Here is a 20,590-nt window from a genome sequence, read left to right on the forward strand (position 1 = left end):
TACCAAATATTCTTCAAAAGTTGCTGTTTAATATGACGTACACTTGAAAGAATAATGTTGAAAGGTTACTTCCCAAAAAATCGTCAAAAACGATCCTTGTTTCGGAAAGAAATTGCCGAAGTCCCCCTTAAATGGTTTCATGTTATGTTGGATTGTAATGAAATTGTATTAAATTATTGGCAATACTTTTACCACAATTTGGCAACAGTTTAAGAATAAAGCAATAGTTTGGCAACAGTTTGGCTATAATTCTACGCAGTTGTTACGTCGATCGTCAGTGTTCAGTCCTCAACGTCTTGTAATTCGTTTCAGCGCTTTCCATATTTTTCATATTGCGATATTATCCGTGCATAAGTCACATAAAGTAAACCAGTGGTCAAACACATCACTGGACGGGTAAAGGTGGTTCGAGGAGTAGTGAAACGATTGACTTTGATTTATGTTGATCGTCATCAACTATGGTCATCTTCACCGATGAATAATCAGGACTGATCTGGAACGGTAAAGCAGGCGCTTTGATAGCGGTAACGTCTGTTTTCCTTAGTGACAGAGAAGTTAGATCGGTAACTAACCGGACATGCAGAATAACAGCAACCACAGCCTGGCTAGATGCGTTTGATCAGCGAACGAACATCATAGTAAACGATGCTTTAAAAAACATTCTAGTTAGGTTTTAGTCTTTGATTCAACTTTAAACTGCCACGAGGGGACCAATAGTCAGCTTAAACTTTGAGCCAACATAAAGAGTGCGATGGCCAAACGGTAGTCGATGCAGATTATTTACTTTTGCAAACAGTTTCATCTTTCCATTAATCACGATACACCTACGCCTTCGAAAGGAACATGAACTGCGCCATTTCTACTTCGTTTGCATTTTTTATTCGTTTCTCATTTTACAATCGCTAAGAAGCTCCTACGTAGCGCAAAATAAATGACCTCCGCAAACTCCTGGGTGTAACCTAATCTTTCTCAAAATATTTTGCTGCATAATAATGGAGTTGGTGGAAAGTTTCCTACTCTTAGGAAAGTTTCCTAACCCTCCACGGTGCATTAGCTAGTAAACATTCAATAGAAAAGCGATAGAATGAGAGACGAAAAAAAGGGGAAAAAGGACATAAAACAAACTGAATCGCCGGTCCATCGGCGGAAACAGCAATCTGTTATCTACGGGGTTGGAAAATGGAAACATGATTTACGAAATGAATTGTTTACCACAAGCAGAAGAAGGAGATAAACAAATGGATGAAAAGGGCGCATCCTTGATGTTGTTGCCGTTGTTTTTTTTTCTGCTAACTTCGGACACATCGGACCACTGATTGTTTTGCTGGAAAATTCCTCGCAAAACCCATATCGTCCATCGGTTCTATCAGCTACTGCCACACAGAAGAAGCCACGCTTAAAGCAGACTTGCGCGGCGCGGCTCCTCGCCCATTACATCTGATTTCACGCGACAAAGGCACTCGGAAAATGTGTGTCCCAAATGTGATCCATCCTGGGCCGTGGGTGCTGCGAGATGATGATTGTACGCGACACGGTTATCGGCTTTTGAAGCAGAGGAGTGTAGGATGGACCGGAATTCTAGGAAATGGCCGACGCCGATTCAACGATAGGAACGGTGGGGAACTGATGTGGGGCATGGTGTCCGGCGCTGGTGGCCACCGTGCGGTTCCGGTTGAGGACAATTAAATTTAGCCTTTTTCCCCCATCACCATCATCAGGCCGTGTCCTGCGCAGCAGATGATGAAGTCGTGGGCGTCTGGTAGCAGCAGCAGCAGCACCGAACATGAATGAAACTCGGGTTGATAACGTTCTGGTGAGACGGAAAGTGAAAGGCCTCCGGTTGAAGCACATTTCATTTCATTTTGTACATTCCCACACACTCAAACACATTGGAAGCGCGGCCCAGAACGACCAGGAAAAAACCAGGACGACCAGGTTTTTCTTTTTTTTTCCTCTCTCTTTTTTATCCGGTTCAGGAAGCTTGCGGGAAATGAATGTAAACGGAAAACGGTCAACAAGAGTGACAAGTCTAGGCCTCACTCACTGACAGGGCAATAGTGTTTCCGTCCATGGTGGTGAGGTTTGCTATGGTGTCAATGTGTGGTTTATTGTGACACATGGAGCGCCATGGAGTGTGGTAGTTACATTTACTTTACACTGTTCCAACGCGCTTGAAGCGAATTGTAAAGTGTTACATAAATCACACGCATCACAGGAGCGAATAAACAAAGTGAATGCCAATGAAAGGATGTCTTACAAGTGTTTGAAAAATACTCAGAAAGGAATGGAAAAAATATCCCAAAAAACAAGCTAATTAATCTGGCTAAAAACCGGGTACAAAAGGTGGATTGAACTTCTTTTGAAGTTTTCCCCATTCTCGTTATAATCGAAAATGTATAAATCTTTCATGATTGATAAAAAAACGGACAGAACAGAAAATAGGAAAACCGAACAACTCATGTACCGGAACCCCTAACAACATCAGGGTGCTGGTGCTGCTATTTATAGGTTTTATATCCGGGCCTTGGTGGTGGTGGGAGGGGATAAAATTTTCCGAAACTTCCTGTCCTTCCTGTGCCAAGTGACAAGCCGGGAAGGGTGCACCGGCCCAGACGAACGGGCGAAATTGAATCAAATCAAATGAATTACTAGCGAACGAAGCGCTGGTGGATGAAATTGTGCAACGTGTGCACGAGAGCAGCATGCAGCGTATGGTACGGGCTGGAATGGAGCCCACGTGAGATTGAGATTGAATGTAGAGCACCCAGCTGTACGGAAAGCATGCACTGGGAGAAAAACCCAGGCCAGGATAAGCCATGGGCATGGGATGCACATGTACGAGATACCACCGAGTTGGGATTGATTAACTAACACTGGAAGCAGAAGATCAATGTCCATCATACGGGGCGGTTGCTATGGTGACGTTCTGGCAGCGAAGGAGCGTAACAGGATAATGGAACGTTGGTGGAACCTCCCTGGAGGAGGGGATGTAGTAACTTTACCTCATAATCCAATTGGCAACAGGAGGTCGAACGGTGCAACTCGCTACGCTTACGGTACGCTTTTTATAGCCGGTATAATTTTAAAATAAAATTAGCACAGTCACTTGGTGTGAAAGGCAGGCTGGGGCAAGTTGTGTCACAGTAACACAGTCGGCATCTATCTGCCGGTGTCCTGGAAAACGCCCGGATTGAGTTTCGTTCGGCAACGGCGAGAAAGCAAAAAAGAGCGATTGCTTTCACCTTTGTACCTTCCCCAGGTGGGCTGGAGATGTGACCTGCTTCTGGTGATCCATTGTTTGATCCTGATTGCAAGAAAGAAAGTTTTAATGATGCTTTCACGGTTTGCTAAATCAATTGACATTGGAAATGCATCTCCGTGTTCTCGGTATCGATATGCGCTAATGGGACGATAATTGAAAAACACTTTTTAGTACCGCTTTTGTACATGTTGTAGCTCTCCGTTTGTTCTATCACCTCTTGTTTTCTCTTTGACATCGTTTCGTTTTTGATTGTCGTTGTGGTAAACAATCTAATTTTGATTAACAGTGATGTTTCGCTTTAAAGAAAGGGATTCATAGCATTTGCGGCCCGTCAAATTGTTTTGTGCGGCCCGTCGGCCTCGTCCACGGTGCATATGTTTGCTAAGTTTGATAATTAATTGTAAGTTTCATGTAATTTTATTCTATGCATACTACCATGATCAAGAAAAAACCGGAATTTTGTCATAAAAAGAAAAGTACTTGTTTTTTCTTCAAAATTTAAATTGTCCCCTTCAAAGTATTCCGCCGTCGGATGCAATGCACTTGTGCCAGCGTTTGATCTCGACACTTTTCTAGAACTCGGTTTTTGGTATAGTGCCTTTAGTGCCTCCACCGATTGTTGCTTTATCGCCTCCACACTCTCAAAACGAGTTCCTCTTAGTGGTTTTTTGTAGTCAATTGAATAGGAAAAAGTCACATTACACGAGATCAGGTATAAAAACAGAATTCAAAATTGATAAGCCCGCGAGGAATAAATTCAAAATTCCGGCTTATTCTTGATCGCGGTAGTATGTTCGAATGGAAGATTAGTGATATACCTGCAATCATAGTAGTGATTGTTGAATTTAATGAACCAACATTTCAACATTTATCACATAATGGAGTCCTTGGTTATTTGGCAAATTTATATTTCTATTACAAACCCCTGAAAGTATGTAAATTTACCGACTACCTGGCGCCTCCATCATCGGGTTTCGGCAACGGAACTTCACCATTTTGTTTTCCCGGCCCGGCGACCAGTTTTTGGGGGGTGCCTTTACCTCTCGGGCCACAAAACCAACGGTGTTCCCGTACGCACACCAATACTATACGTTTGAAGTAGCAAACGTTTAGTGCGTCTAACTTTTTTTTTTAAAAGAAAATCAATTTTCCTTTACGCGACACACTCAAACCTGGCACATGGGACACACGGATGCGACTGCTCGCCATATAATCTGCCGCTCTATGCCTGAGCCCTGGCATCTTCCTTTGAGCATGCAAAGCAGAGCTTATGGTTTGTAGTTTTAAGAGCGCCCGACCGCATCACCGAGCTTCCTCGGAGACACACTGAAAGGAGTAAGAAGCCACGAGTAATGAATGCACTTTGCACACCCGGCGGCGAAAGCTGGAAACGTGCTGGAAGGCTGTCGACGAAGTGACATTACCCAGTCGCCTCAACGCGTGAACAATGTATGTAGATGCATGGCACTGTGTATGAGCAAGTGGTGCACCGTTCGTTCGATAGATTGCCTTCTGGGACGTCTTTGTAGTTGGCCTTTGGTTTTTTTTTTCTCTCTCTCTCGAAAAGATGCCTCGCCACACAAGGTCTCTATGTCTATGTTTAATTTGTGTCGACATTTATTATGCGCTTGAAACCGAATAATCGAGCTTATACCATGTATGATGGCCGCCCATTGTGTGGTGGCTTTCCTCCTGGGTCTTTGCAGGGAACTGCCACTGTGCTGCCATACAATGGCGTCATTTTTTTAATTTTTTTTTAATAATTGAATTTGACGAAATAAGGTAAGTTGGTACTGTGAGCCAGTGAGACTGACAGTTCGGTTTTTTTTTAAAGTAAAGCAAAGCGCGGAACTAAAGGAAAATAATAAAACATAAATGGTAAAGTTTTTCTTTAATTTATGTGCTTTTACAATTTGGAGAGTTTTCTGAAAACTGCATTTCGTGCGATAAAAGCTGAAGAATCTAAAATCACAGTCAGCTTCCGTGGCCATAGTGCTTGCCAGGAAAGCCAAGCTGCACTGCAATGGTCATAAAAGTGTTCATATTAAAAGTTTGATGCGCTACTGCTCTCCTAACTAGAAACCCATCAAAGCTAATGGTGTGCAATTTGGAATGGAACCATGCATACGGCAGCATAATAGCTACATCACCAACAGGAACCGCGATTCCTCCCTCGTAACTGCGATAAAGATTTAGCGCCCTGTCGTTACATTAAGATTTCGGGAGTAGCTTTTATGGCAGCAAGGACTGGTGGACATCGTTGCTGTTGCCGTTTTGATAAGAGAGCGAGAGTGAGAGAGAGAGAGAGAGGGGGAAGGGAAAATTCCATTCGCCACAAACGGTATGAACCTTTAAGCTTTTTGTTTAAGTTTTGTCTCATTTCTCAATTGTCTTTCACTTTATTTGTACGCCGGCGGCGGCCGGGGGCTGTTAAAATCAGATTTAGCCGCGTAAAGTGAATTGCATTCATAAATCTGCCTAGTTCGGCTCACTGGAGCGTGGCGTGGGGCGTGGAATGGCACGCCACCGGTACCGGTAGCTCGTGTAATGGAGAGGGAGAAATTGTTTCTAAAAAGAGCCTTGACCAAAGTTTGCCAGCACCATCCACAGCACGTAAGCGAACGCGGGCTCGAAATGAGAAATGAAATGAGCAGCTACTAGACTTACCGAATAGTGAGCTTTCGCAACGGGCAATTCGCATTCGGATGATGCTGCATGCATATTGCACTCGTGATCGAAATTAGCCGAACACGCGATGCGCTTCTGTTATCACCAACTGTAGAAGTGCACGATCGAGTGTGTGCAACTTTAGCTCTTCAACGACACTGAGAACACTGAGCTAATGTAACTGACACTGGCGCAAACACGGAAACCGGAAAACCAAACCAAGGTACGGCGGCGGTGGCGAACGTACGGGAGGAAAAAGTCGAGCCAAGGGTGCTCGATCTGCGAATGCTGCTCTCGCTCCGTCCGTCTGTCCGTCGGAAGGGAGGAGTTTTGTGAGCGAGTTTTCGAGGACACAAACTTTGGCCATTTGGGAACGAGCAGCACCGGGAAGTGGTGTTACGACGATGAAGTTAAGAATTTCGTGACACGAGCGTTCTCACCGCTGCTGAAAGCAACGTGAGTACTGTTACTGTACTCTGTGCAATGCAATTGGGTTGAGGGCCGGGGGGGCACTGGGGATGAGTTCATCATAAAACGGGAACAGTTGGAAAGTAAAAAGGGGGAAGTTGTCTGCTTTAACAGCTGCCAGTTACATCGGGGGAAGATCCATTCGTGGCGCGGCAGATCGACTGTGAACGTGAATTTGTTTGTGAGACTTTTGTATTTCAAGTTCGCTTCACAATTGCTTCGTCCGACTTAAAGAGAAGTGTTTGCACGGGCAAAACGGATGTTTTAGAGTCTATTTGAATTTTAAAATTGAGTCTTTTATGAGTAACTTTGAACATTTCGGATTAGTATAACACTATAATACATTGAGAAAAGTAATGAATTTAGTTTAAATTATACTCCAATGACTTATAAAACTTATATATAAGAAAACTTATATAACCTTACTAAACGCTTTCACTGTATCCAATAATGTATGTTGTTACGAATGGCATAAGGTAAATTCGCACTCCCTATGCTTCTGTCAATTTTTTAATAGATTTATTACTGATTTTCGATAATAGTAATGTGGCATTGAAAATGAATTGAAGCAAGTTGAATAACTATTATGTGATAAGACTATCTTTTGTTAGGGTTGTTTTGTAAATAAAAAGGTTATATGCTGTCCCAATATTCATCTCTTTACAATCATCATGACGATTTATAAAATATTTTTACAAACTAGTTGGATGCAGTTTTAAGCATTCTGCAATGGCGACAAAAATACATTATGATCCGGAAGAAACCAGAACACTTCACATGGCTTACAATATTTTGTAGATGACTGCATTCTTGAGTGGTGTTTAAAGTATAAAGCACAACGTAGTTAAAACATGAATGAATGATTTTTCATTTCTTGTCATTGTGCTTTGGCGGCGAGTGTCCTAGCGACATTTTTCAAAAACAAAAATCTAATGACTTGTAAGGATAGAAGAAGAATAAAAATGGACGAAGAGAATATAAAAAGGGAATCTCGGTCGCTGAGTAAATCCTCAGCGATCCTTCTGGAGAAAATAAAAAGAGATAGCGCAGACAAAATTGATTTATTGATGCTTTTTGATGGCAAACTCTTCTATCTACCATTTGGAAGCGATAATTTTTTTTTGCGTAGCTCTGCTGCAGAATTTATTGCTTATCGATGGGTGATCCAAACTATTCCAAATTGATATTTTCCAAATGATGGCCAAAAACTATGCGTACATCTTTTAAAGATATAGGAAAAAATTAACATTAACCATGATAGCAGGAGCCATAATAGAATAATAAGGAAAAACATTAAAATAAGATTAAAATTGCGTATTAGTGATAACGCATACCAATTGTTGTATAAGAAATCCAAAACTAAGAACTGTCAAAACCAGATTTCATTCGATCTTCCGATTTCTCGCCAATTTGCTAGACGCACCTGCTAACGCTAAGCCTAAGACAATTTATCACGAATGAAAGCTGTTATCGTGCACAGGCAATTTAAGATCGGGTTTTGCGTCTTCGCGAGGGAAGTAAAATGAATGCAGAAAAACCGCGATTTCAGTTAACAAACAAAGTATCGTGCCATGGTTCACCATCGTTAGCATCGGTGGCCGATCGTTGCAGTTTCGTCGCCATAAGTAACGGGCATTCATTCTCAACGGGCTGGAGCCAAAGCTTGGTGCAAGCTGGTACGAAGAAAAAAGTGCAATGTAAAAACTTGATCCAAGAAATTGAAATGCTAACTACAGGGTTACCGGAGCGATCGAGAGAAAGAGAGCTAGAGGATAAATCTAGCGAAGGAACTAGTGGGTCGAAAAAGGGGGTCGCTAGGGGCTGGAAGGGGGTTTTGACTGATAAATGACAACCCATTTGACGCGAGTTCCAGTTTTGCTTAACGCCCGAAGAATGATTGTAACGCATTTTTCTCCAGCTCGACCTCCTCGCGACCGGCTGGAAGCGCTGAGAGCTTCGCTTTAACACCGAGGATAACGGAGCAAGAGAGAGAGAGGCCGAGAGGTGCCGGGCAAGACTTTTCAGTCCAAGGAACGGAGGGCATATGGCCAATGATAGGACAGCATCCGTTCGGGTTCTGGGTGGTCCTGGCAAAAATGGGAGCCAGGAAACACAATTCCGTAAAGTTCCGCTACCGCTGCTGATGCTGCTGCTGCTGCTCCTCATTTCATCTTGTTCTCGTGCCACCGTCACTGTCCAAACGACAGGAAACCAACGACCACGATGTCAGTCGCAGCTGCGGATGCTGGGACAGGATGCCACGGATCGTGTCTGACTGGAACGGCTTTCGATCCGGTGAACGAAATATGTGTGCTTTCTCCGTCGTTGTCGACGGTTTTTTGCTCATCTTCGTTTTTCTTTTCTTCTGTTGGTCCGCTGTTTCCGTTACTTGGCCGTCCCGGCGTAACGATCGCTTTCGGGCGGGCTTAAAGCTGGCACCACGGTGGCTCCAGTGCGCAAGATTAATGAGTGTTACAAAGTTAAACCTTTTACAGCGGCAGAATGGTACCGTGTTGAACTTTAATGCTGTTTGATGGATACGTATGTTTCCACCCGCGTGTGGAGACCTTCCCTTCACAAACCCCTTTCGCCATTGTTTTGCCTTCACTTTACCCCTTTCCTTTTGATAAGCTAGTGCTTGACATGCACGAGGGCCCGGGTCCCCTCTGGCTGGTGAGTAAAAGCTTCTTCGCATGCGGTAATGTCTGTTCGCATAATTCATGAGCGCAAAAGTCAGAGGATGTGTGCACTTATTTACATTCGAAATGGAATGATGCTCTTTTGCAAACGGGCAGCCACTTTGGCATTCGTCAAAAGAGAAAAAAAAAGAAGGAAAACAAAATGAAAAGAACAACGATGGAACCGCCGGAACGTTCGACAACCAAACACACACACCAGGAAGTTTGTCTGGAACAAATGCAACTCTTTTGAAGGGCGAGCATTCCTCAGCTCGGCTGTAGCTGTACTGTAAAAGAGCACACGAAAGCCCGCGCCGAAATTAGTAAATTGTTTGTGGTTTCGACACACAAATTCCCTCTTCAAATTCGTTTAGGATTGTCCATCACACGAACACAACGCAGAATGTGATCGAAACCACACAGCCAGCCAGCCAGCCAGCCACCGGCTTATTTGCGAAATGAGTGCGGTTAAAGGCTGGCAAAACAATGTTGTGCTGCTGCGGGATGCTTCGGAGTGATTCCAGAAAACCGCACAAAATGTTGTGGCTGAAAACCAATCCACTTCTAACAGTCGACCACGGGTTCCGAAAGGGGTTCCGGTTTGCCAGCTAACGGGTAATCGGGTAATCGCACGAGTCCGTGTCGAAGTAAATTCACCACGTGCCTGTTGCGTGCGGTGTTATCTGGTGTTTACTGCATTCGCAGCATAATGCATTTTACCACTAGAACGGGACTATAGACTGGGTTGTGATTTTGTTTATTTGTTCTGTAGTATACCGGGAGAAAAGAATGAAGGCAATTATTTCTCTTTTGTTTCATATAATTTTCATGAAATTCAAGAATATTTGTACGAAAACAAATTGATTTATTATTCATTGAATAATTCCGCCATGAAAGTGGAAGTAGTAACAGTAACAATGATATTGACGTGTATCGAAAGCCGATAATAGTTATGGGACAAATGAAAGCTTTAAATTAAAACAATGAACGAACAAGGACAATGAAACGAAAAGCAAGGGGTGGCACGCTTTTCTGTCCTTTTATCATTCGATTTTATTCCATTGATTTTTTAAAAAAATATTTGGACATTCGCGTCTTGAACTGAACATCGGCCATCCGTTACTATTGATTCCATTGGCCATCGCACTATTGATCTTTAATTACAGACTTAGCCATGCGTTAAGCTGGAAATTCGTTGAAACATTTTGCTTCCATTCGATACATTTATCGTAAACGGGAAGCAGTGGTGCAGAGAACTATTTTAATAAAATTGTGATTAATTACTAACGGCTGAAAAGTCACGAATTTTCGGTCCAATAAATATGCTAATTGACAAAACAATTCTATTCAAGGGTCATGGTCTGGGTGATTTTTACTCGGCTTTGTCCTTTTAATGCTAAGCCAAATCCTTTATGCGGAACCATTCTTCCAGGTTAAGCTTACATTTGATCCATATCCTTGCACCGTCAAGCCGTGTCAAGCCACACTGCATTGAAGAATGTTTTGACATTGCCCCGTTTTTCACCCGTTTTGCATGCAAAATGTCAGTTCACTAGTGTCAACAGTTACCAGTTCCTGATCAGATGCAAGGAACAGTGTTTGTACAAAATGACGCACTCTGATCGTCATACACTCGGTTGGCTTTGCTTGCAAAAGGCTCTGCCTAGCAGAACCCTTCGGGAAAGCGATTGTTTGTAGTTGGAGTAAACATTTCCCCCCATCCCCCCCCCCCCCCGCCCCCTAGGGAAGGTTTTCGATGTGGATGAGAAACGATAACAAGCTGGTTTGATGCGTTTAGCTGCGTTGAGAATTCTTGCGGCGAAATGTCGAAAGTCTCCATCGATGCCATCGACGATGTTTATGCCCTGACGACGACGACGACGACGACGATGGCAGCCCAGCATGTGTCGGTGCAGCTGCTCGGTTGTAACGCCGACGCAAACTGTTTGAACTTTCCCCTTTGGGTGTGTGGGAAGTGAAATGTTAATTCGATGCACACTGCACATCGTTTGCTCAGTGGTTCCCGCTGTTGCTGTTTGTTCGGAGAATGTGCATCATTTGCCAATGAGTGCAGTTCTTGGGTTGAGTTGCTGTAGTTGGCGCTCCTTGGTCCTTGAATATGTTATTGCAATGTTTTTTTAATTATTTTTTTTTTTAGTTGATATCTTACGGACGGAGCCGTATATATTAGAAAGATAGAGGAAGATAGAGTATAAACAGTAGAGGGAACAGGCATTTCCTCCTGCCCCAGGGACCCTTTTTTTTTTTTTTTTTTTTTAATTATGCTTTTGAAAGAAACCCATAAATAATGCGGTCTTTTTTGGAAGTTTTACGCGAAATACTAAATGAAAGAACAGGAACGCTTACTGGATAATGCGCGATTAGGTTGCTTGACGGTATTTAGTAGGATTACAGTTCACATTCTTATTTGGATTGTTGAAAATAAGAAAAAAGAGTTTCGTTATTAAGGTTATAGTTTACTTGTAAGTTAAATTTGGACTAGAATGATTAAATATTTTTGTGTTTTATGCTGCATCTAGTTTTCAAAAAATGTGAGGAAAGTTAGATTGCCGAACCAGTTTGTAAAAGTTGTAAACATCTACACAGAAGTCACACCAAACGGAGACAAAATCCACTGTTACTCATGTTTGTTTGTTTTTCAGCTTCATCTGTTATCTGGGGATGAGTTCCATTTCCAGTTCCATGATAAGATTATCTGTCTATGGAAAGCCTGACAAAAATAGCTAAAAGTTTATCAAAACTCAATTTTCTAATGATAAATGATGACAGAGAAACCAATGATTACTAAAACATCTTGATTAACATTCAGATCTGCAGGACTATGTGGATTTATGTTTTGAATTCTTAGTGAGGTTATCATTATGAAACAGCCGTTTTATCATTTCTTGACTTCCTGAGTTATAATCATTTTTTTTTTAACTAATCGATGAATGCTTAACCTAAATCCCTAATATCATAGATACTAAATATCCCCTTGTAATATCATTGCTCAATCGATTGCTCAATTTAGAGTGCCCTTAATAACCGATTTGAAGTGTGAAAATATAATTCACAGAAAATCGAAACCCTTTTCACTGCGTCCTTCTGGTCGCCAAACTATCTCATCAGCGAACAATTGACCACGGCACCAGTGAATGAAGCCGTAGTTTGAGTCATTTCCGGCCAACTGGACCATGACAGTGAAATGACGCTGGTACATTAGTCGCGGCATGGTCGCGCCACGTTCCGCCGATAAAACGAAACCGAACACCCCTCCCTCACCTCCCATCCCATCAGCATCGTTATGATCAAACAGCAAATCGAAAAGCTGCAAAGTGGCGGCCACACCTACGGCAACCCGGCAGGACGGTTTTCTGATAAAATCCCACCACATGGTCTCGCGCGATGATTTATGGCAATCGATTGATAAGGATGATATTGCAATGTTGGCCTGATTGCTCCGTTTTAGCTGGCGTGCTGCTACCGGTGCTGCTTGCGGACTCGGTGTCCGTCTCGGGTGAAAATCGCTCGGGAAAGCCGCGGATGACTTCCTGGTGCGGGGTGTCCAGTGCCTTGCGCCACCTCCCACCGCTCACCTCCGTGATGGATCACGAGTATGGATGGATTGCGGTACATTTTTCACTTCACTTCACACCCTTACTTTTCGTTTTGCCCCCCATGGGTGCAGTGCAGCCATCAAGATGGATCGTTGTGCATCGTTTCGCGCGGGTGCTTGTGTGTGAATGGGCTGACTTGCCAGTAGCAGGGGTGCTAATGGTTGTAAATGGCTTTGACTATCATATTTTATTGTTGATATCAGTTTTCCGAGCACCTTGATTCGGTGCTATCGCTCGAGCACCGTTATTAATACCCATCATTTATATTGGCTTCGTTTGTTTGTTTTTTTTTCCGCTTCTTTATCTCTCCAGGAACTGCTGCGCTATACTGCGGTGCGAAATCATTGCAATACGTTAATGTAAGTATGAAAATGACCACAAAAACCATTTGAATTACGAACGAAATCTTAACTTGCGATGTAGAATTTTTTTGTAATACCATTACAATCTATTAAAGTGAATCCTTCTGTGTCAAAACTACAGCATAAAAGTGAAACTGGGGTTAAATACTGATTTTAAAATTTGTTTTTAATAAACTTAGTTTAGTTTCCGTTTCCTATAGAACGTTGTGGTCCTTATTCACGTTGCAGCAAATTGCTTTACGCTAAATGTCAGTTTTAAGCAAAACACTTATTCTACCACTACCTTGAGCGATTTTCCTTTGAAACGAGAATGGAATCTGTTGACAGTTCTTTAGCAAGGAACCATGAATAACAGATTAAATTGACGCCGATAGCTACAAATAAGATTAGAACCATTTCCCCTTCACTGCACATTTCAAGTCCTAAGCTACCGAAGGTACGAGCGGCACTTTCAAAAACCGTTTGAATTGGCCTTTCCCTTCTGCTAACGAGAAACATAAACGAGGCAACTTCGTTTCGTGTCGCACAGCACGGTCAGCATTGGTTCGCTTTATGCTTTCACTTTTTACTGCAAATGGACTGTGGTAAAATCGATAAAGTTTTGTTGTGTGTTGTGACACAATGGTAAGTGAAACGATTTCTGCTTTGGGGGTAAGGGTAAAGGTTTTATTTGATCCCAAACCATTACTGTAGTGTGATTGAAGGATATTGCATCAAGTGTTTGGAACTGGCAGGGAATCGGCAACTTTTGAAAAGGTTCATGACAAAAACTAAGCTCTTCTTTGACCTCTTCGAAGCGGTGAATATAAGTGAGCAATAAAATACGTCCATATGGTTTTAAAGCGGGTTACCACCTCCACCAGCAAACACTAAACGGTTCCAGCGGGCAATCGAAGCTAATCGATCAACCGGAACCACCGAGAAGGAGACCCTCCATCGCCCCTTTTCCCATCCATATTTGTAAAACCCCCCCCAGCTCGCCGGTTGCACCATCTGGTCGTACGTAGCTCGGCGATAAAACGTTAATTAAGACAACACATGTATGTGTCTTTCACCCCGCAAATACTGGGCCAAAAAGCGCCCCGCATTCCCATCCGCAGGTTCACCCGGGGCTTGCTTGTGTGTGGAGCGGAAAATTGCGGACAGGCACGTCGTTAGGGCAGGCGATAAAGAGCGAAGGAGCGTAACGTGAGTAAGGCAAGTGGCCCGTTGAGCCGGGAAATGGCGCGAAGGCGAAGGCATTCAACAGTTCAACCGCAACGCAACGCTGGCTGTTAAAGCATAAGCTCATCTGCCGCATCTGCAGAGACGTTAAGTCAAGCTTAAATTCAACTCCACGGTTTGCCTCGTCCGCTGCTCGTCTGCTTTCCGAGTAACATTTCCTCTAAACCGAACCTGATGGCGGCATTTTTATGGGAGGACTTTGGAGCAGTCAACTCGCAATGCAGCAGAGAGAAAACCATTTGAGAGTGGAAAAAAAAACGATGCGAGGTTTCATCTTCAGCGCCATTTTCACGAGAAGCGCGAAAAACTATTTTTCTTTTACGGTGCACCACCGGATATACACTGGAAATAGTCTATAATCCGAACATGGCAGTTGGAAGAAGGGGGTTCTTCACGGTTGCGTTGTGAACGATAATGTTCTTAGCGAATGAAATGCTTCTGAATCGCCCGACAGTGCAGCCATCCCGGTCACGGTGTAAAGAGTGAAGAAGAAATCGGTGTCGGTTAGCGAAGTTTATATGCTCTTCCCAAACCATTACGATGCTTTTTTATTCTAATATTTTTTACTCACGACAACTTTAGAACAAAAGAAAAGTCAAATCATCCACGGTGTAGACGGTAGCTGTTCACATGTGATGGTGCATTTTACGTTCGGAAGCAATATGTGTTATGAGAAGCGCCGCTAGTGCCGGCGTAGTAAAAGCATCGCGTTATTGGAAACATGTCGATAGAGTGTTTCATAAGCACAAAACCCCCTTGTGCTATTGTGCCGGGAGTGAGTGATTAAATCTTTATTGTCTGACTAGGAATCCCGGTTTATGGTGGTAATTTTCACACCAAACACCACCCTTTGGTCCAGGAAACTCAATCATACAAGCGAATCGATTGTTCATAAAACTTGCCCCCGAAGTGACTCATAAGCTGGAACCGAACGAACCTGGTACGAGCATAACCATATCCTGCGATTGCATACATCGGCATGAGTTTGATGGATATTTCTGGCCATAAACATTCGCGCGATTTTATGGCGCCTCCACCGCTGTGGCGCCTCCACCGCAGTTAGGAAGGATTAAAAGCTCGAGTGAATCCGACGAGTTCCTGGGGGTTTCATAGCGGAAGCAAACCGCGCGGTCATGCCCCAGTGGCTGCAGTGCAATTGCAACGCTTACCGGGAAGCTTAGCTCGGCGCAAATGGCAATCAAATGATAAAAAACTATGGTTAATGGAGGTAATCTAATCCGACGAAAGATAAGAAGGATAATGGACTCAAGCGATTTAAGTGCAAAGTGGGATGAGTGGGTTGCCTCGGAGTGTATCATTGAGAGATGTGTATTTATATGAAAGGGGTAGAAACAGAGAGAGAGAGAGAGAGAGAGAGAGAGAGAGAGAGAGAGAGAGAGAGATGGACAGGAAAATAAAAACAAAATTAAATGAGCGCATCGACGACCGAGAAGTAGGAGGAATGGTTGAATGATGATGATGAAGATTGTTTCACTGGAAGCTGCCCGGTTAGCTCGGCCTGGCTCTGCGGTTCCGAACCGTAATTGCTTACCGACGATGAAGCTTGTTATTGCGTTCGGCCAACGGCAGAAATGATGGTGAGGCAATAGTCACACCGACGAGTCCGGAGTTGCTCGACTAATCTTATTATGCAATTGGCAGAGGCACAGGTCTAAATATGGATCGAGGACGTTCGCTCTGATGAGGACTTCAAGAGTTTGTCTAGGAGGATGAACTAATGCACTGGTAATGTCCGTAATCTTTTTTAGATAATTACGAGCAATAACTTTTCGAAATGCATTGCCTTCAGTTTGAAAACTGATGGACTATCACAGATATGCTGAACAGATGGAAAATGCAACTGTCACTTGCACTAATAGCAAAATTGATAAAAGCACACAGTAGATCGTTGTGGAGCCTTTCAGGCAGTTCACAAAAACACAACACTACATAAAAGCAGCGCTAAGCATAATTACCACACTCGTATATGTTTGATAGGGAAAGAATGAATAGTTAACGATCACTCATTAGTACTTTCTTCAAGGTGAACATTATGCGGTAGACCGAGTAGCTGCATAATTGATGAGTATCATTACACATCCCTCTGTCTTATTACAGAGGAAGTGCATTCGCTGGGACATAAAGTTTGTATCCGGAGCCTTTGCCTATAAAACCAACATATAATGTTTCATTTAATTGCTTGTGCTGCTCATTCCAATTACTGACACTATTGCGTTTCTCTCGAGCTCTAGTTAACTGTCATGATCAGGTGCTTCATCGACAGGGCTCACCACTACTAGGCACAAAAGCACATCTATTTATACTCCCCAACGGCTATTACGTGATGAAATGTGTTGTAAGTCTGGATTGTATTTGCTTGCCTTTCAAAATACCACCATCTCAACCATCTCAACCGTCAGGCAAGCCGGCACGCCAGATCGTAACGTGGTAATTGTTTTCAAAAGCCCGGAAACAGGAAAACGATTTTAGAAGTGCTAAACTGATCGGATAATCTGCTCACAGGAAAAGGAGAAGGTGCAGTGGAAGGAGCTTTCTCTTCTCTTCCGAACGAGTGGTTAGCACTGATGGGCCACTGCCGTTTGCAGTTGATCTGGGATCTAGGGGCTTATGGGCTGGGACTGGTTTCTGAGGTAAAAGTAAGGCTTGCCAGTGAACAGGCAACTGGTGGTTGGGTGGTTGAATTTTCCGCCACGAAAGAGAGTATACGGTTACAACAAAGAAAAAGAAAACGGACCCCACCGTTCGTCAGTCCGCCACCAAGATAGGGCAAACGCGGCTGGTTCAAAGTTGGTCGGTTATCAGGCGCAGTTGATTAAAATTCAAACTATGAGCTCGATATTTAATCAACGAACGAGCATCAGCTCAACCCTCAGTACAAGGAGGAAAGCGTGGGCGAAAGCCGAGGAAGCCGAGAGTTTTGCGGTGAGTTTCGGCAGAATAGGGTGGTAAAGTTTCAGTGTAGTTTAATTTGAAACTAACGCAGTTTACGAGCGCCGAACGTCGAGAGCAGCCCCTGGTCGAGTGGGTGCGGTTGTAGGAAGCCACAGGAGGGCCAGAGCGTATTAAATTGTACTTAGTGCGAAACCTCTGGCAAAGTAGAGCTGCTCTTCCATGCGAATTATGATGGTGCAGCTATTGAGCCGTAACCGGCTTAAAGCATCTTTGATTTTTTTTTTATACGAAATCGATTTGCTCGTGAATTTGATGCTCAACGTTTTGCAGAATCGTAACCGAGCTCGGATTAAGACTTTTTGACAATAGAGTACATAATTTATTTGGAACTAGAGTGTATTTATGTAGTATTTCAAAACTGTCTCAAAACCTTTATCATTATATAGCTTCATTAGAGTTAGACAACGAGTGTTAGAAGATAACGAATTACGCTGATTTTAAATATAAGTAGATTTCGCATTTTATATTGATTTTTATTTACATGAATTTTCAAGCGGAGACTGTTATATTTCAATTTATGTTTTCTCTTAAATACCTTTACCCGATGAAATTCATTATCGAATGATATAACACTGAATTTACCGCCACAAAATCATGTTCACATGCAGGTTTTCCGCGATTTGATGAAGAGTTATGAATTAATACTCTTGAAATTATGTAGTTCATTTGATAGTCACGAAAAAATATTATGCTAAATGGTTTCGCTAGAAAAATCCTTCAAAATGTGCCTCTTTTGGGCCCCATTAACAGTGACAGGACAAGTAACGCCCACATTTTTCAATGAAAGCATTGCTGCTGTTTAAAGCCTCTCATCATCTGCTCAAGAGTACTGGAGAATGGTTTGGGAAACGCCTTTGGGTCATGTAAGCGTGAAGTTGAAGTCCAACGACTGAAATAAATGAACACGAAGGAACTGAAGTGACATGAGCTTGCTGATCATAAGCTCAAATCCAACCAGTTGCTGGTGGTATGGCTATGATAAAACGGTAAAACGTATATGCTCATGGCGGTCCTCTGTTGATGACATGTCACGGCGGTATTTGTCTGTATTAATCTTTCATTCATGCCGAGAATTAGAGTATAAATCTAAAAACAAGCTAGAAGAAACGCTAACAATGGCTTCATTTGATGGCCGGGCAGATTGTGTATGTGTTTTAGATGGAAAAAAATTGGGATTCAGTGGCCATCCTATATTTGTGCATTAAAACTAAGCATCTCATCAAATGTTGCTTTCATGGGAAGAATCCAGAATGTGTCAGATGCACAAAATGGTATCGTTGTGTTCTGTACACTGTCATGCTCAAGGCAGTATGGCGGTGTTCGGTTTCAGCAATTGGCTTTAAGTTTCTTACAACTCGAAACATAAAATTAAATTATCAGGACTTTAAAGGTCAAGAGTCAAATGTCAGCATAAGATGCTAAAAGCTGTTCCAGTAATTTACTTAGCAAGCTCTTCAACCTTATGCTGTGATCAAAGCGTTTACAAGTACAACACGACAGAAGGTTCACAATGAACTCGAGTGCTGCTACCACCTCAGGCAGAGTAGAGTTTCTCTTGGAAAGTAGTGGCACGGTCTCTGATATAAGTAGAGAAAAAAACACGCGATTAAGTACCGCTCAATGGGGCTGGATCGAACGAGTTAATTACTGGATTGTTTGAAAATTCAGCACAAAAAACACTCGTTCTATTAGCTCCGATGGTCAACAGACACACTCTCATGCCACTCGTAGGGTTGTTTTTTAGTTTCTAGGGACAAGGAAGTAATTAATTGGGCCCGGTAGGTCTGGTCTCTATGAGAAGTAGTTTATAAGCATTTATTTATAAGTATAAGTAGTTTATAAGCATTTATTTACGTCTATATCAGCAGAAACATCCCATTAGTTTATCCAAGATACTTAGTTGAAGCATGTGCTGAATTATTAAACGTCTTTAGTCAATTTATTGATTTGAAATGTACGAACTGCTTTGTTGCAATAAAGGAATTTTGTCGGAAATATTACAAAAATAAACTAAGCGTATTTTTATGAGTTTCACAATCAAATTTATATTGCTTGAGACATATTTTTTGTAAAAAGTAATTAAAACAAGTATATAGTAGCTGAGAAGGAATGGAAGCAAAAAGCTTCCCAAGGACCATTTGATTAAATATATTTTTCTTCTGGTAAAAGTTGATCTAGCACAGGCTACCGAGAGTCCCGTTCTTTCTAGTAGCTATCTTCTTGATAGTTTTATTTGACTTTCTACAATCTGCATTCCATATGCATCGTTTTTTTGCCACGTCCTCCTGGAAGATTCTCCTGTTCTTTTAGTGCCACGGAGTTGATTATCTTTTTAAGTTTTATGATAATTTCCGGCGAAGTCAAACGGACGTTTATTTTTCAATTCGGGCCCAGTCACTATGCGGAAGAGTGATTAATCGTTTAAGAGTAACTTTGAAAAATAAGTTTAAGATCCACATTGAAAAACTCTCTCCTCTAGATAAACCTAATGCAGCTGGTAAAACTAATGATAAAGTTTAAAAGAGTGTTATGTGGACCCAGTGTTTCTTTGGCGTGATCGCTAGAATTTTACGAAAAGCGAACCCACTTCAAATTAAGAGATAGAAATGTGAGAAAGTACTGAAATGAGTGCATTAACACTCAAATTCTCTGAATGAAAATTGGGAATGGGAATTTTGTGCATGAAAATATAAAAATCTTTATTTTACAGATAAGAATATTTAGCTGAAACTGATTCCCAAAGGTAAAGGTAACACCAACATTGCATTTAACATTAATAAACATTTTTCTGAACTTGCACGAACCTAGTAAGTATTCTAGCGTGTAATTCCACATGTTTGAAATGTGATCCTCTGTCAGAAAGTACGTCATAAAATAAATAATCCGAAGCATCCCTCCATTTTGAACTATTGCAGCACAAAATTGCTTAATTGCCTCATTAGCGTTATGCGATATTTTTAACGAAAACGTATCCCAAGAAATTGTTTAAATCAGCTTACCCCAAAAAAGAGAACCATATTGAGGCCCTTTATTTAGCTTCGCATTCTTTAAAAAGAACCGTGGGAAGGATGTCGTAAATTATACCATAATATCCATAGCAATTTTGGGGGAAATACCGGTCGCAAAACATGGAAAACCAGGCGGTCGGGCAGCAGATCGTGCGATCGTTGTCAATAATGCATGATAATTCAATTTGTATCAAGGTAATGAGAGTATTCACCAGAACTCCCACGGGACAGACAGACCGAGATGAAATCGCTTACCTAACGACGTCGTGATGTTGTCGTTCGCGACAACGCCCCGGTCTACCCGGGCTCGTGACAACAACATCTTACGAGA

General features: G+C 42.3%; 1 protein-coding gene across 4 annotated transcripts in view; it reads left to right on the forward strand.

Moving 5' to 3' along the window:
• LOC126578426 (ras-related protein Rap1) overlaps window positions 1-20,590 on the forward strand; it is a 69,886-nt gene that overhangs the window by 20,065 nt on the left and 29,231 nt on the right. For all 4 annotated transcript variants that reach the window (XM_050240965.1, XM_050240964.1, XM_050240967.1 and 1 more), the window contains exon 3: window positions 13,005-13,051. The gene's annotated coding sequence lies outside the window, so the exon portion shown is untranslated. The remainder of the gene's footprint in view (window positions 1-13,004; window positions 13,052-20,590) is intronic.

The sequence above is a fragment of the Anopheles aquasalis genome, chromosome 3 (assembly GCF_943734665.1).
Source record: "Anopheles aquasalis chromosome 3, idAnoAquaMG_Q_19, whole genome shotgun sequence".
NCBI classification, from domain to species: Eukaryota; Metazoa; Arthropoda; class Insecta; order Diptera; family Culicidae; genus Anopheles; species Anopheles aquasalis.